This window comes from Nerophis lumbriciformis, linkage group LG04 (assembly GCF_033978685.3).
Source record: "Nerophis lumbriciformis linkage group LG04, RoL_Nlum_v2.1, whole genome shotgun sequence".
NCBI lineage: Eukaryota > Metazoa > Chordata > Actinopteri > Syngnathiformes > Syngnathidae > Nerophis > Nerophis lumbriciformis.
This window is the reverse complement of record NC_084551.2, coordinates 51,260,001-51,277,559: the sequence shown is the minus strand read 5'-3', so window position 1 is coordinate 51,277,559 and position 17,559 is coordinate 51,260,001. Positions and strand designations below refer to the sequence as shown.

Sequence of the window (17,559 nt, the reverse complement as noted above, 5' to 3'; positions counted from 1 at the left end):
ATATATATATATATATATATATATATATGAAATACTTGACTTGGTGAATTCTAGCTGTAAATATACTCCTTCCCTCTTAACCACGCCCCCGCCCCAACCACGCCCCCCGCACCCACCCCCCACCTCCCGAAATTGGAGGTCTCAAGGTTGGCAAGTATGTGTTATAAATAATTTTTTTTAATGTAATTATTTATTAAATGGTTATTTATTTGGCAAATAAACAGAAACAACAAAAATACTTTTTTTTTCACTATAAATAATCAAATTGTTTACATTTGTACAGCCCTAATTGGCCTACATTAAGCAGTTTTAAAGCATAAAATGGCAAAATAAACTAAAAACAGTTGTGGCCGCTTGATGAGACCCAACCAATCAGAGTGGGGGTGTTCAGTATTGTGGTTAGTGATTGGCTCAAACTCAAGCCGTATTATTAATATGTTGCTATAAATCAATGTTAAAAAAGTTAAGTTAAAGTACCAATGATTGTCACACACACACTCGGTGTGGCAAAATGATTCTCTGCATTTGACCCATCAGCCTAGATCAGTGGTTCTCAAATAGGGGTACGCCTACCCCTGGAGGTACTTGAAGGTATGCCAAGGGGTACGTGAGATTTTTTTTTAAATATTCTAAAAATAGCAACAATTAAAAAATCCTTTATAAATATATTTATTGAATAATACTTCAACAAAATATGAATGTAAGTTCATAAACTGAACATCAAATCAAGTAGGCTATTCCATTCATTAGAATGCAACAATGCAATATTCAGTGTTGACAGCTAGATTTTTTGTGGACATGTTCCATAAATATTGATGTTAAAGATTTCTTTTTTTGTGAAGAAATGTTTAGAATTAAGTTCATGAATCCAGATGGATCTCTATTACAATCCCCAAAGAGGGCACCTAAAGTTGACGATTACTTCTAAGTGTAGAAATCTTTATTTATAATTGAATCACTTGTCTATTTTTCAACAAGTTTTTAGTTATTTTTATATCTTTTTTTCCAAATAGTTCAAGAAAGACCACTACAAATTAGCAATATTTTGCACTGTTATACAATTTAATAAATCAGAAACTGATGACATAGTGCTGTATTTTACTTCTTTATCAATTTTTTTCAACCAAAAATGCTTTGCTCTGATTAGGGGGTACTTGAATTAAAAAAATGTTCAAAGGGGGTACATCACTGAAAAAAGGTTGAGAACCACTGGCCTAGATCACCCCCTGGGAGGTGAGGGGAGCAATGAGCAGCACCGGTGGCCGCGCCCTGGAATCATTTTTGGTGATTTAACACCCCAATTCCAACCCTTGATACAAAGTACCAAGTAGGGAGGTAATGGGTCCCATTTTTATAGTCTTTGGTATGACTCGGCCGGGGTTTGAACTCACAACCTGCCGATCTCAGGGCGGACACTCTAATGTGAAGTTGTTACTTCATATTCTAAATTCATATTTATCGGTATATAGTAGTGTTGGTACCGGTACCAAAATGTATTTCGATTCTTTTCTGAACTTTTTGATACTTTTCTAAATAAAGGGGACCACAAAAAATTGCATTATTGGCTTTATTTTGACAAAAATCTTAGGGTACTTTAAACATATGTTTATTATTGCAAGTTTGTCCTTAAATAAAATAGTGAACATACAAGACAACTTGTCTTTTAGTAGTAAGTAAACAAACAAAGACTCCTGACATATGCAGTAACATATTGTGTCATTTAAAATGCTATTATTTTGTCAAAATTATTAAGGACAAGTGGTAGAAAATTAAATATTAATCTACTTTTTTTACATTTACTGTTAATATCTGCTTACTTTCTATTTTAACATGTACTATCTACACTTCTGTTAAAATGTAATAATCACTTATTCTTCTGTTGTTTGGATACTTTACATTAGTTTTGGATGATACCGCAAATTTGGGTATCAATCCGATACCAAGTCGTTACAGGATAATATAAACAGCGTGCCTGCCCAATCACGTTATTCCATACAAGGCGTCCGGCATACCGCCGATGAGCATGGTGCAGAAGGTCTTCTCGGCGTCCGTGTTGGCGCACACGTTGCCAAAGCCGACGCTGGTCAGGCTGCTGAGGGTGAAGTAGAGGGCAGTGATGTACGAGCTGCACACCGACAGGCCGCCGACCGTGTTGTTGACGTAGGGCATCTCCCAGCGTTTGCCCAGCTCATGGAGCCATCCTTGGTGAAGAGACGGGAGGACAACAGGGTGACAAGAACTAAATCATCCATACTAGAGATAAATTGTATTATGATGTTTTTTATCTTAACTAAAAATAAATATATTTATTTATTTATTTTTTTAAATACATTTTTACTATATTTTGCTAAAAACATCAAAATTAATTGTATTTTTATTTGTATTTTTTCCGACTCCTTATTACATCCAGCCATAGAATTATACATTAAAATAAACATATTTGAAATAATTAATTTTAAATGATCATAATAATTCATTTAAAATGACCATATTTAATTACTAAAATAATTGCTTGTTTATCAACAGCTTTAGCATTTTATTCATTACATTTTGAACCTCTCAGAAGCCAAGTTATGTTATATGTATATATATATATTAAAGATGCGCGGATAGGCAATTATTTCATCCGCAACCGCATCACAAAAGTCGTCAACCATCCGCCATCCACCCGAACTAACATTTAATCAAAACCGCACCCGCCCGTTGTTATATATCTAATATAGACGATGCAAGGCATTAGTGAGGTTATAAAGCTTTTGCCTGTTAAAGAAAGGAGACTGATCCAATGTAGCAGAGACATTCAATGCGTGCCACGCTGTCACGGCCCAGCTGCACACCAGTGTGCAATCATCTGGAAGCCGCGCTGAGCGCAACTCCAAGCGCGCTCGCGCCACTCAAACTGCTGCAGGCAGCTGCGTTCTATCTTGTTTTAACATCCTGTGGCACTCTTCTGGGATCACGGCGGACGAAAGTGCTGATGCTCAGGGTGTTTGTGGAGGTTCGGGGTTTTGCACAAATGTGATGCACCATGTTAGATGTCCCGGTTTTGTGACTGTCGTAGACATAAACAGCGTCGCAGCTCTTGCAAATCACGTAGCCAGCATTACTATCATCCTGATTTACAACCTCATAAAAACGAGTCCACGCTGAACTTTTCTGGCCTTTTTTTCCCCTGGTCTTTAGTATTCCCTTTTTTAGTTTGTCGCGTACCACGTTTGCTGCCGGCGTTGCCATCTCTTTTTTTTTTCTTCTTCTGTTGTGGCATGCTGCAGGTGCCTGCTCGTTTTTCGTATGTGGGTAACAACATTTAACTATGTATATATATTTCCGAATTGGTTTAACTGCCACCCGCCTGAATCTATTTAAAATCTAATTTTTTAAAATTTCAACCGCCCGACCCGACCCGCGGATAAAATCTAATTTTTTTTTATTTCAACCGCCCGACCCGCGGATAATCCGCGGACTCCACGGTTGTGTCCGCAAACCGCGCATCTCTAATATATATATATATATATATATATATATATATATATATATATATATATATATATATATATATATATATATATATATATATATATATATATATATATATATATATATAGGAGGAGTAGGAAGAAGTAAAGCTTATTTAATCCTACCCCTTTCCCACTTCATATAAATATATACATCATTTACTGACCTTTTTATAATAAAATATCTGTGAATTAGTATATACAACAGTTTTCAGGATATATATATATATACATATATACTGTATATATACTGTATATATATATATATATATATGTATATCCTGAAAATATGCAAACAAAACTGTGTTTAGATAATTGATACTTCAAACTTGAATAAATAAATCTTAAGGAATATAACATAACTTGGCTTCTGAGAGCTTCAAAATGTAATGAATAAAATGCTAAAGTTGTTGATAAACAAGCAATTATTTTAAAATATAAATATGGTCATTTTAAATGAATTATTATGATCATTTAAAATTAATTATTTCAAATATGTTTATATATATATATATATATATATATATATATATATATATATATATATATATATGAAATACTTGACTTGTTGAATTCTAGCTGTAAATATACTCCTCCCCTCTTAACCACGCCCCCCACACCTCCTCCTCCCGAAATCGGAGGTCTCAAGGTTGGCAAGTATGACGTCGTGACAGTCCATTGTGATTTCCATCCATTGCTTCAAAGTTGGGCTCTCCTGGGATATCCATTTCCTAGTAATGCTCTTTGTACAAATATACAGTATATATCGAACATTTTTATTGCTATCTATTACGTGTCTATCGCAATATATAATTACATCATTAATGGAAGGTATGAAAACATATCTTATCAACAATGCAGAATTGACCTATGCTGTCTTGAAGTTGAAGTGGGGTTGTAATTTGTTTTGGCGACAACAAGTGGTCACAAGAATTCATTAAGTTAAGCTTATGACACAGTAAGGGGAATGATGCGGACACGTTTGTTACTTTCTCATACGCTTGTGCCTTGGAGACGTATGTGTAAGTAATGTGCAACTTGTTTATTTGTTATTTTTCATCGTCCCTTATTACATTTGTCTAGCTTGTGTGCTATTGTGTGCTTAGCTGCTGTGTAGCTGCCGGCTCCTAGTAGCCGACAACCTACCATGTTTACCTTTCTTAAATGACTTGACTAGAAGAGAAGAAATTGGATTGTATCGCACATAATATGACACACAAGTAAACAAGTTGCAGGACTCCTTGCATCGCACATGATATCACACACAAGTAAACGCGCTGCAGGACTCCTTGCATCGCACATGATATCACACACAAGTAAACGCGCTGCAGGACTGCTTGTATCGCACATGATATCACACACAAGTAAACAAGTTGCATGACTCCTTGCATCGCACGTGATATCACACAGCAGTAAACACACCGCAGGACTACTTGTCTTGCACGTGATATCACACACCAGTAAACACGCTGCAGGACTGCTTGTATCGCACATGATATCACACACAAGTAAAAATGCTGCAGGACTGCTTTTATCGCGCATGATATCACACACAAGTAAACATGCTGCAGGACTGCTTATATCACACATGATATCACACACAAGTAAACACGCTGCAGGACTGCTTGTATCGCACATAATATCACACAAGTAAACATGATGCAGGACTGCTTTTATTGCACATGATATCACAAACAAGTAAACACACTGCAGGACTGCTTATATCACACACAAGTAAACACGCTGCAGGACTGCTTGTATCACACATAATATCACACACACAAGTGAACACGCTGCAGGACTGCTTTTATCGCACATGATATCACACAGAAGTAAACACACCGCAGGACTGCTCTTCTTGCACGTGATATCACACACCAGTAAACACGCTGCAGGACTGCTTGTATCGCACATAACATCATATACAATTAAAGACGCTGCGGGACTGCTTGTATCGCACATGACATCACACACAAGTAAAGACGCTGCGGTACTGCTTGCATCGCACACAATATCACACACAATTAAAAACGCTGCAGGACTGCTTTTATCGCGCATGATATCACACACAAGTAAACACGCTACAGGACTGCTTATATCACACACAAGTAAACACGCTGCAGGACTGCTTGTATCGCACATAATATCACACAAGTAAACATGCTGCAGGACTGCTTGTATCGCACTTATCACAAACACAAGTAAACACGCTGCAGGACTGCTTATATCGCACATGATATCACACAGAAGTAAACAAGCTGCGGGACTGCTTGCATCGCACATGATATCACACACAAGTAAACACGATGCAGGACTGCATGTATTGCACATGATATCACACACAAGTAAACACGATGCAGGACTGCTTTTATCGCACATGACATCACAAAGACAAGTAAACACGCTGCAGGACTACTTTTATCGCACATGCTATCACACACAAGTAAACACGCTGCAGGACTGCTTTTATCGCACATGATGTCACACACAAGTACACAAGCTGCAGGACTGCTTATATTGCACATTATATCACACAAGTAAACAAGATGCAGGACTGCTTATATTGCACATTATATCACACACAAGTAAACACGATGCAGGACTGCTTTAATCGCACATGATATCACACACAAGTAAACAAGCTGCAGGACTGCTTATATTGCACATTAAATCACACAAGTAAACAAGATACAGGACTGCTTATATTGCACATGTATCACACACAAGTAAACACGATGCAGGACTGCTTTAATTGCACATGATATCACACAAGTACACAAGCTGCAGGACTGCTTATATTGCACATTATATCACACAAGTAAACAAGATGCAGGACTGCTTATATTGCACATTATATCACACACAAGTAAACACGATGCAGGACTGCTTTAATCGCACATGATATCACACACAAGTAAACAAGCTGCAGGACTGCTTATATTGCACATTATATCACACAAGTAAACAAGATGCAGGACTGCTTATATTGCACATTATATCACACATAAGTAAACACGATGCAGGACTGCTTTAATCGTACATGATATCACACACAAGTAAACAAGCTGCAGGACTCCTTGTATTGCACATGATATCACACACAAGTAAACACGCTGCAAGACTGGTTGTATCGCACATGATATCACACACAAGTAAACAAGCTGCAGGACTCGTATTGCGCATGATATCACACACAAGTAAACACGCTGCAAGACTGCTTTTATCGCACATAATATCACACACAAGTGAACAAGCTGCAGGACTTCTTGTATTGCACATGATATCACACACAAGTAAACACGCTGCAGGACTGGTTGTATCGCACATGATATCACACAAGAGTAAACAAGCTGCAGGACTCGTATCGCGCATGATATCACACACAAGTAAACACGCTGCAAGACTGCTTTTATCGCACATAATATCACACACAAGTGAACAAGCTGCAGGACTTCTTGTATTGCACATGATATCACACACAAGTAAACAAGCTGCAGGACTCGTATCGCGCATGATATCACACACAAGTAAACACGCTGCAAGACTGCTTTTATCGCACATAATATCACACACAAGTGAACAAGCTGCAGGACTCCTTGTATTGCACATGATATCACAGACAAGTAAACACGCTGCAGGACTGCTTATAATGCACATTATATCACACACATGTAAACACGATGCAGGACTGCATGTATCGCACGTGATATCACACATGTAAACAAGATGCAGGACTGCTTATATTGCACATGATATCACACACAAGTAAACACGATGCAGGACTGCTTTAATCGCACATGATATCACACACAAGTAAACAAGCTGCAGGACTCCTTGTATTGCACATGATATCACACACAAGTAAACACGCTGCAGGACTGGTTGTATCGCAAATGATATCACACACAAGTAAACAAGCTGCAGGACTCGTATCGCACATGATATCACAGACAAGTAAACACGCTGCAAGACTGCTTTTATCGCACATAATATCACACACAAGTGAACAAGCTGCAGGACTTCTTATATTGCACATGATATCACACACAAGTAAACACGCTGCAGGACTGGTTGTATCGCACATGATATCACACACAAGTAAACAAGCTGCAGGACTCGTATCGCGCATGATATCACACACAAGTAAACACGCTGCAGGACTGCTTTTATCGCACATATCACACACAAGTGAACAAGCTGCAGGACTCCTTGTATTGCACATGATATCACAGACAAGTAAACCCGCTGCAGGACTGCTTTTATAGCACATGATATCACACACAAGTAAACACGATGCAGGACTGCATGTATTGCACGTGATATCACACAAGTAAACAAGATGCAGGACTGCTTATATTGCATATGATATCACACACAAGTAAACACGATGCAGGACTGCTTTAATCGCACATGATATCACACACAAGTAAACAAGCTGCAGGACTCCTTGTATTGCACATGATATCACACACAAGTAAACACGCTGCAGGACTGGTTGTATCGCACATGATATCACACACAAGTGAACAAGCTGCAGGACGTCTTGTATTGCACATGATATCACACACAAGTAAACACGCTGCAGGACTGGTTGTATCGCACATGATATCACACACAAGTAAACAAGCTGCAGGACTCGTATCGCGCATGATATCACACACAAGTAAACACGCTGCAGGACTGCTTTTATCGCACATATTATCACACACAAGTGAACAAGCTGCAGGACTCCTTGTATTGCACATGATATCACAGACAAGTAAACCCGCTGCAGGACTGCTTTTATAGCACATGATATCACACACATGTAAACACGATGCAGGACTGCATGTATTGCAGGTGATATCACACAAGTAAACAAGATGCAGGACTGCTTATATTGCATATGATATCACACACAAGTAAACACGATGCAGGACTGCTTTAATCGCACATGATATCACACACAAGTAAACAAGCTGCAGGACTCCTTGTATTGCACATGATATCACACACAAGTAAACACGCTGAAGGACTGGTTGTATCGCACATGATATCACACACAGGTAAACAAACTGCAGGACTCGTATCGCGCATGATATCACACACAAGTAATCACGCTGCAAGACTGCTTTTGTCGCACATAATATCACACACAAGTGAACAAGCTGCAGGGCTCCTTGTATTGCACATGATATCACACACAAGTAAACACGCTGCAAGACTGGTTGTATCGCACATGATATCACACACAAGTAAACAAGCTGCAGGACTCGTATCGCGCATGACATCACACACAAGTAAACACGCTGCAAGACTGCTTTTATCGCACTTAATATCACACACAAGTGAACAAGCTGCAGGACTCCTTGTATTGCACATGATATCACAGACAAGTAAACACGATGCAGGACTGCTTTTATAGCACATGATATCACACACAAGTAAACAAGCTGCAGGACTGCTTATTTTGCACATTATATCACACAAGTAAACAAGATGCAGGACTGCTTATATTGCACATTATATCACACATAAGTAAACACGATGCAGGACTGCTTTAATCGTACATGATATCACACACAAGTAAACAAGCTGCAGGACTCCTTGTATTGCACATGATATCACACACAAGTAAACACGCTGAAGGACTGGTTGTATCGCACATGATATCACACAGGTAAACAAACTGCAGGACTCGTATCGCGCATGATATCACACACAAGTAAACACGCTGCAAGACTGCTTTTGTCGCACATAATATCACACACAAGTGAACAAGCTGCAGGGCTCCTTGTATTGCACATGATATCACACACAAGTAAACACGCTGCAAGACTGGTTGTATCGCACATGATATCACACACAAGTAAACAAGCTGCAGGACTCGTATCGCGCATGACATCACACACAAGTAAACACGCTGCAAGACTGCTTTTATCGCACTTAATATCACACACAAGTGAACAAGCTGCAGGACTCCTTGTATTGCACATGATATCACAGACAAGTAAACACGATGCAGGACTGCTTTTATAGCACATGATATCACACACAAGTAAACAAGCTGCAGGACTGCTTATTTTGCACATTATATCACACAAGTAAACAAGATGCAGGACTGCTTATATTGCACATTATATCACACATAAGTAAACACGATGCAGGACTGCTTTAATCGTACATGATATCACACACAAGTAAACAAGCTGCAGGACTCTTTGTATTGCACATGATATCACACACAAGTAAACACGCTGCAGGACTGGTTGTATCGCACATGATATCACACACAAGTAAACAAGCTGCAGGACTCGTATCGCGTATGATATCACACACAAGTAAACACGCTGCAAGACTGCTTTTATCGCACATAATATCACACACAAGTGAACAAGCTGCAGGACTCCTTGTATTGCACATGATATCACACACAAGTAAACAAGCTGCAGGACTGCTTTTATAGCACATGATATCACACACATGTAGACACGATGCAGGACTGCATGCATCGCTTGTGATATCGCACATAATATCACACACAAGTGAACAAGCTGCAGGACTCCTTGTATTGCACATGATATCACAGACAAGTAAACAAGCTGCAGGACTGCTTTTATAGCACATGATATCACACACATGTAAACACGATTCAGGACTGCTTTTATAGCACATGATATCACACACATGTAGACACGATGCAGGACTGCATGCATCGCTTGTGATATCACACACATGTAAACACGATGCAGGACTGCATGTATCGCACGTGATATCACACACAAGTAAACACGATGCAGGACTGCATGTATCGCACGTGATATCACACACAAGTAAACACGATGCAGGACTGCATGTATCTCACGTGATATCACACACAAGTAAACACGATGCAGGACTGCATGTATCGCACGTGATATCACACACAGGTAAACAAGCTGATATTGTCGCTATCATATCGATACACCCCTACAGTAGATGCTTGCTGGACTAGTTCCTGTTTCTTTAATTTGCACTAAGTGTTCCCTTTCTCTCTCTCTCCCTCGCACACACACACACACACACACACACACACACACACACACACACACAGGGCAGTTTTAAGACGATCCACCAAGACAGAAAGAAGACAACCAGACCAAAGATCTCCCTGGACGCTCCACTTCAGCCGCTTGACAAGAAAGACTTGATCTTAATCTCCACTTTAGGTCCTTCATGTTCTCCCAGAAAGTCCACCATGAAGCACATGTGTGTTTAGTCAAGTGTGGACCAATATCACTCTTGACAAGACACACTAGTATCGCCCTCGATGAATGCACCCCCTGATCCAAAAATACTTGAATGATATGTTGCAAAACATAAACAGAGACAATAAATATTTATTATTTTTACGCATTTTTTTGTTTAGTGTGAAGTATTTGTGTACACCAAGTGTATATTTGTCAATGTTGTGTGTGTCATCACACACATAATGTGTCATGTCAGGAAAGTGTCATGTTTACTCTTGCATCAGAGTCCATGCAGGCTGGTTGTTGACGAATGAAGTGACTCAGAAGTGGAAATGTCCTGACATTAAAACTCATCTTTAATAAATTCCCCTCGCACTGTACGCACCTTCTATGATCTTCCTGTTTTTTATTCTTTCAAGTCAAATGTCAAGTCCGGTTGGTCATTACTGCTGAGTTTAGTATCAATTGGTCCGATACCAAAAAAAATACAGCACTGGCGATACTTGAATGATTTCGCTTTTTAATATGTTGATCATGATGATAATCAGAATAAAATGGTCTACGACATTTGTGAACACTAACAGCGCACATTAGGGGTGTAACGGTACGTGTATTTGTATTGAACCGTTTCGGTCCGGGGGGTTCGGTTCGGTTCGGAGGTGTACTGAACGAGTTTCCACACGAACATATGAAGTAGTCGCCTCAGCTAAAGTCTTAACAAGCTGCTCCGCTTTCTGCCTCTTGTGGTAACAGCCAATCAGCAGTGCGTATTCAGAGCGCATGTAGTCAGTGCTTAGCGTTTAGCAGGTAATCATCAGGCTGCGGACTCTCCCCAAATTATAATCAACACCTCCCAGTCAACTACTAGTAACATCACTATGAGCCCGTTGACCTTCTAGAAATATAAACTGCAGTTCAGCTCGCTCTCAGTCCTGGCTTGAGGTGAAGGCTAATTCGCTTTTAGCGTAACGTTAGCTCATTTTGCGGTGTGTGTGTTACGGACAGCAAAGCCCTGTCTGTCTGTTATTTCACTTGACCTTTTTCTGTGTTGATTGAGCTGTGTTGAAGCAGCAAAAAAGGACATTATGTTAAATGAAGAGTTTCTGTCTCTGATAGTTGATATAATAATGGAACTGCATCATTAAGCCTACATGAACTCCATGGTGTTCAGGGATGAATAGTCTCTCCTATTGCTATTGGAACATTTGTTTTCAGCTATAGTTACATTAATCATTAGTAATGCAGCAGCCTAGTTTTGAATGGCAGGGTCCCTGCTATCACATGTTGATAAAAATATAACATTTACATAATAAAAATCAACTACAGGCTTCCCAAATGCTGTAATAAATTAAGCATGATGAGTTGACTTGAAATTGTTGCACTTTTTATATGTAGAAGAAAAGTTTTGTCATTTTATTTAATCTGAGCAACAACTTGAGGCAGTTTAATGTTGATTAACGTGGGCAGAATTATTATAGTGTTCCCTATGTTAAAAGGATAAAGACATTGTTTACAAATTTGGTAAATAAATAACCAAAAAATGTATATTTTGTTGTTTTCTTACTCTACCGAAAATGAACCGAACCGTGACCTCTAAACCGAGGTACGTACCGAACCGAAATGTTTGCGTACCGTTACACCCCTAGCGCACAGTATTAAAAACACTGTAAGCCAATGCAACAATATCAACAAAAACATCGCAATTGTACCCTCTTATTGCATACCGTTTTTTGGAGCAAAAATAAACCAACAAAAGCAAAAACTGCAATTGGCTCTCATTCAAATTCACTAAATGACTCAACAATTTAAAAACAAAATACAACACCCAAAACCAGTGAAGTTGGCACGTTGTGTAAATGGTCAATTAAAACTGAATACAATGATTTGATTTTTTTAATCTGGTGGAATTATTTCCCATTCTTGCTTGATGTACATCTTAAGTTGTTCTCCGTTGTGGTATTTTAGGCTTTATATTGTGCCACACCTTTCCAATGGGAGACAGGTCTGGACTACAGGCAGGCCAGTCTAGTACCCGCACTCTTTTACTATGAAGCCACGCTGTTGTAACACGTGGCTTGGCATTGTCTTCCTGAAATAAGCAGGGGCGTCCATGATAACGTTGCTTGGATGGCAACATATGTTGCTCCAAAACCTGTATGTACCTTTCAGCATTAATGGTGCCTTCACAAATGTGTAAGTTACCCATGTCTTGGGCACTAATACACCCCCATACCATCACAGATGCTGGCTTATATATATAAAAGTTCAAAAACTAAGTAATAAAATAAAATAAGTTTAAATATTTTTTTTTTTGGTCAATGCTTTTATGGGATTTTGGTGTGGTTCCTGTACATTTTGATGATTTTCATGGTCAAAATCGCGGAAATTCCGTGTTTCCTGATGAAAATAACTCGGCAGACGAGAAGTGAGGCAGACACAGGTGCTGCCTCCACGGCTACACACAAAGTGTATTGAGCGTGTGCGTGCGAGGGGGCGCGTGTTTGTTGCCCCCATAGACCTCTTATAAGTAGACGCAGCATTGGCTGCTGTGACACGAGAAATTGGGCCGCCATCTTGAAGTGGTGATGAGGAGCCGGCGAGCAGCCTAAACTGACAGTTGACAGGTAGAAAACAAAGATGGTGTTCAGCGTTTTCCTGCTCAAATGTTGAAAATAGGAATCGGGGGGTTACTTTTCACAAGTAAGATTTAACATTAATGTAGGATATACGCATGTATATATAACCTAATCATATTGTTTCTTCAATTTAAAAATAGCTGACCGTTTTTTTCCCTTTCTCTGGGATTATATTCCCAGTTTTGATCTCTCACCATTTTCCTTTACATTGTTATTATGGATGCTGATATTTAGTCTCATTCAGAGCCGGATCAATAGGTGATATTCCAAACGTTTTGAAAGAAATCCGACCATGAATGTGGGCAGATGAGCGTTCATGTTTTTCGAGGCTTCTTGGCAGTTTTTTCCAGATCCATCCCATCCCATCTATTTTCTACCGCTTGTCCCTCTCGGAGTTGCGGGGGTGCTGGAGCCTTTTACCAGGAAATGCGGTAGGAAATGGATGGATGGATGGATGGATGATTAACGTGGACTCCGACTTAAACATATTGTAAAACTTATTTGTGTGTTACCATTTATTTGCCAGCATCACCTACATGTTGTCGTGGCCGAGTGGTTAAGGCGATGGACTAGAAATCCATTGGGGTCTCCCCGCGCAGGTTCGAATCCTGCCGACAACGTCCACTTTTTGTCTCTCCTTCTACATTGTCCCAATTTCTACTTTACTCATAAGTTCCTTTTTTTTAGACCGACAAGTCAATGTAATCAGGCGTTTAAGGTAATCACCTGCTTATTATCTTTATAATAGAAGTTCCTTTCATTTTTTTCAGAATAAGAGTTGCCCGTTTCCAGTGAAAATGCACTTTGTGCTGAAAAGATTACGACTAACGCAGTAAAGTTGGCCGAGATGAAGGAATAGGAATGATTACATTCCCTTCATGTCTTGTCAGTTAGAATCGATAAAGCATTACTAAAATGTCCTAGTCAATAATATCTACATTTACTCTGAAGGTCACGGATTCACATTTCCATTTGAAATAAGTTCCTTCGCAACGACAAATATTGTAATGACCGGCTAGGTACTAGCCTCAAAGCTATATTTATTACGTTGTCGTGGCCGAGTGGTTAAGGCGATGGACTAGAAATCCATTGGGGTCTCCCCGCGCAGGTTCGAATCCTGCCGACAACGTCCACATTTTGTCTCTCCTTCTACATTGTCCCAATTTCTACTTTACTCATAAGTTCCTTTTTTTTTAGACCGACAAGTCAATGTAATCAGGCGTTTAAGGTAATCACCTGCTTATTATCTTTATAATAGAAGTTCCTTTCATTTTTTTCAGAATAAGAGTTGCCCGTTTCCAGTGAAAATGCACTTTTTTTCTCTCCTTCTACATTGTCCCATTTCCATTCCCTTCATGTCTTGTCAGTTAAAATCGATAAAGCATTACTAAAATGTCCTAGTCAATAATAGCCACATTTATTTTGAAGGTCACGGTTTGGCATTTCCGTTTGTAATTGCATATTTCCACTATATTCATTTGTTTATAGCAATAAGTCAACTGAATCGGGCATTTAAAGTTACTTACCTTTCATCTGACAATTGAAGTTACTTTCAGTTTTTCAAAATAAAAAGTTCTGCCCATTTCCAAAGTAAAAAAGGTGACGACTGACGCAGTAAAGTAGGTCGAGATAAAGGAATGATTACATTCCCTTCATGTCTTTGTCAGTTAGAATCGATAAAGCATTACTAAAATGTCCGAGTCAATAATATCCACATTTATTTTCAAAGTCACGGTTTGGCATTTCCGTTTGGAAATTGCATATTTCTACTATATTCATATGTTCATTTGTTTATAGCAATAAGTCAACTTAATCAGGCGTTTTTACACTTGGCTCTTATCTGACAATTGAAGTTCCTTTCAGTTTTTCAAAATAAAAAGTTTTGCCCATTTCCAAAGTAAAAAAGGTTACGACTGACGCAGTAAATTAGGTCGAGATAAAGGAATGATTACATTCCCTCCATGTCTTGTCAGTTAGAATCGATAAAGCATTACTAAAATGTCCGAGTCAATAATATCCACATTTATTTTGAAGGTCCCAGTTTGGCATTTCCGTTTGGAAATTGCTTATTTCTACTATACTCATATGTTCTTTTGTTTATAGCAATAAGTCAATTTAATCAGGCGTTTTTACACGTGGCTCTTATCTGACAATTGAAGTTCCTTTCAGTTTTTCAAAATAAAAAGTTCTGCCCATTTCCAAAGTAAAAAAGGTGACGACTGACGCAGTAAAGTAGGTCGAGATAAAGGAATAACTATATTCCCTTCATGTCTTGTCAGTTAGAATCGATAAAGCATTACTATAATGTCCAAGTCAATAATATCCACATTTACTTTGAAGATCACGGATTCGCATTTCCGTTTGAAATAAACGCTTCTTTTCAACGACAAATGATTTAATGGACATTTAAATGGTAGTTGTCGTGGCCGAGTGGTTAAGGCGATGGACTAGAAATCCATTGGGGTCTCCCCGCGCAGGTTCGAATCCTGCCGACAACGTCTACTTTTTGTCTCTCCTTCTACATTGTCCCATTTCTGCTTTAAACATGTGTTCATTTTTTTTATAGCAATTAGTCAACTTAATCAGGTGTTTAAAATAGTACACCTGCCTCTTATTTTATAATAGTAGAAGTTCCTTTCATTTTTTCAAAATAAAAAGTTCTGCCCGTTTCCAAAGTGAAAAGGTCACGACTAACGCAGTAAAGTAGGTCGAGATGAAGGAATGATTACATTCCCGTCGGCTAACCTCCTCCGACCTCCGAGGACAAAGCTACGAACAATGGGAGACCGGGCTTTCTGCGCTGCCGCTCCCAGTCTGTGGAACGCTCTCCCTGACCACCTGAGGGCACCACAGACTGTGGATGCTTTTAAAAAGGCTTAAAAACCCTTCTTTAAAAAAAAACATGATGTAATGGCAAACTGGATAGTAGTTGTCGTGGCCGAGTGGTTAAGGCGATGGACTAGAAATCCATTGGGGTCTCCCCGCGCAGGTTCGAATCCTGCCGACAACGTCTACTTTTTGTCTCTCCTTCCACATTGTCCCATTTCTGCTTTAAACATATGTTCTTTTTTTTTTATAGCAATAAGTCAACTTAATCAGGCGTTTAAAATAATACACCTGCCTCTTATCTTATAATAGTAGAAGTTCCTTTCATTTTTTCAAAATAAAAAGTTCTGCCCGTTTCCAAAGTGAAGAGGTCACGACTAACGCAGTAAAGTAGGTCGAGATGAAGGAATGATTACATTCCCGTCAGGCTAACCTCCTCCAACCTCCGAGGACAAAGCTACGAACAATGGGAGACCGGGCTTTCTGCGCCGCTGCTCCCAGTCTGTGGAACGCTCTCCCTGACCACCTGAGGGCACCACAGACTGTGGATGCTTTTAAAAAGGCTTTAAAAAACCCTTCTTTCAAAAAAAAAAATGTTGTAATGGCGTTTAGATGGCAGTTGTCGTGGCCGAGTGGTTAAGGCGATGGACTAGAAATCCATTGGGGTCTCCCCGCGCAGGTTAGAATCCTGCCGACAACGACCACTTTTTCTGCAATGTCCCATTTCTGCTTTAAAACATATGTTCATTTTTTTTATAGCAATAAGTGAACTTAATCAGGCATTTAATGTAATACACTTACCTCTTATCTGAAAATTGAAGTTCCTTTCATTTTTTCAAAATAAAAAGTTCTGCCCGTTTCCAAAGTGAAAAGATCACGACTAACGCAGTAAAGTAGGTCGAGATGAAGGAATGATTACATTCCCGACAGGCTAACCTCCTCCGACCTCCGAGGACAAAGCTACGAACAATGGGAGACCGGGCTTTCTGCGCCGCTGCTCCCAGTCTGTGGAACGCTCTCCCTGACCACCTGTGGGCACCACAGACTGTGGATGCTTTTAAAAAGGCTTAAAAAAAACCTTCTTTCAAAAAAAAAAAAATGTTGTAATGGCGTTTAGATGGCAGTTGTCGTGGCCGAGTGGTTAAGGCAATGGACTAGAAATCCATTGGGGTCTCCCCGCGCAGGTTAGAATCCTGCCGACAACGACCACTTTTTCTGCAATGTCCCATTTCTGCTTTAAAACATATGTAAAAATTTTTATAGCAATAAGTGAACTTAATCAGGCATTTAATGTAATACACTTACCTCTTATCTGAAAATTGAAGTTCCTTTCATTTTTTCAAAATAAAAAGTTCTGCCCGTTTCCAAAGTGAA

General features: G+C 39.3%; 6 non-coding genes across 6 annotated transcripts; all 6 read left to right on the top strand.

Annotated features, from left to right (window-relative positions):
- Positions 1-13,897: 13,897 nt before the first annotated feature.
- Positions 13,898-13,979, top strand: trnas-aga (transfer RNA serine (anticodon AGA)). Its single transcript has one exon. It is a non-coding gene; the product is annotated as a tRNA-Ser (tRNA).
- A 427-nt stretch (positions 13,980-14,406) lies between these two features.
- On the top strand, positions 14,407-14,488 carry trnas-aga (transfer RNA serine (anticodon AGA)). Its single transcript has one exon. It is a non-coding gene; the product is annotated as a tRNA-Ser (tRNA).
- Positions 14,489-15,775: 1,287 nt separating this feature from the next.
- On the top strand, positions 15,776-15,857 carry trnas-aga (transfer RNA serine (anticodon AGA)). Its single transcript has one exon. It is a non-coding gene; the product is annotated as a tRNA-Ser (tRNA).
- Positions 15,858-16,287: 430 nt separating this feature from the next.
- Positions 16,288-16,369, top strand: trnas-aga (transfer RNA serine (anticodon AGA)). The gene has a single exon. It is a non-coding gene; the product is annotated as a tRNA-Ser (tRNA).
- Positions 16,370-16,803: 434 nt separating this feature from the next.
- Positions 16,804-16,885, top strand: trnas-aga (transfer RNA serine (anticodon AGA)). The gene has a single exon. It is a non-coding gene; the product is annotated as a tRNA-Ser (tRNA).
- A 423-nt stretch (positions 16,886-17,308) lies between these two features.
- On the top strand, positions 17,309-17,390 carry trnas-aga (transfer RNA serine (anticodon AGA)). The gene has a single exon. It is a non-coding gene; the product is annotated as a tRNA-Ser (tRNA).
- The last annotated feature ends 169 nt before the right edge of the window (positions 17,391-17,559 follow it).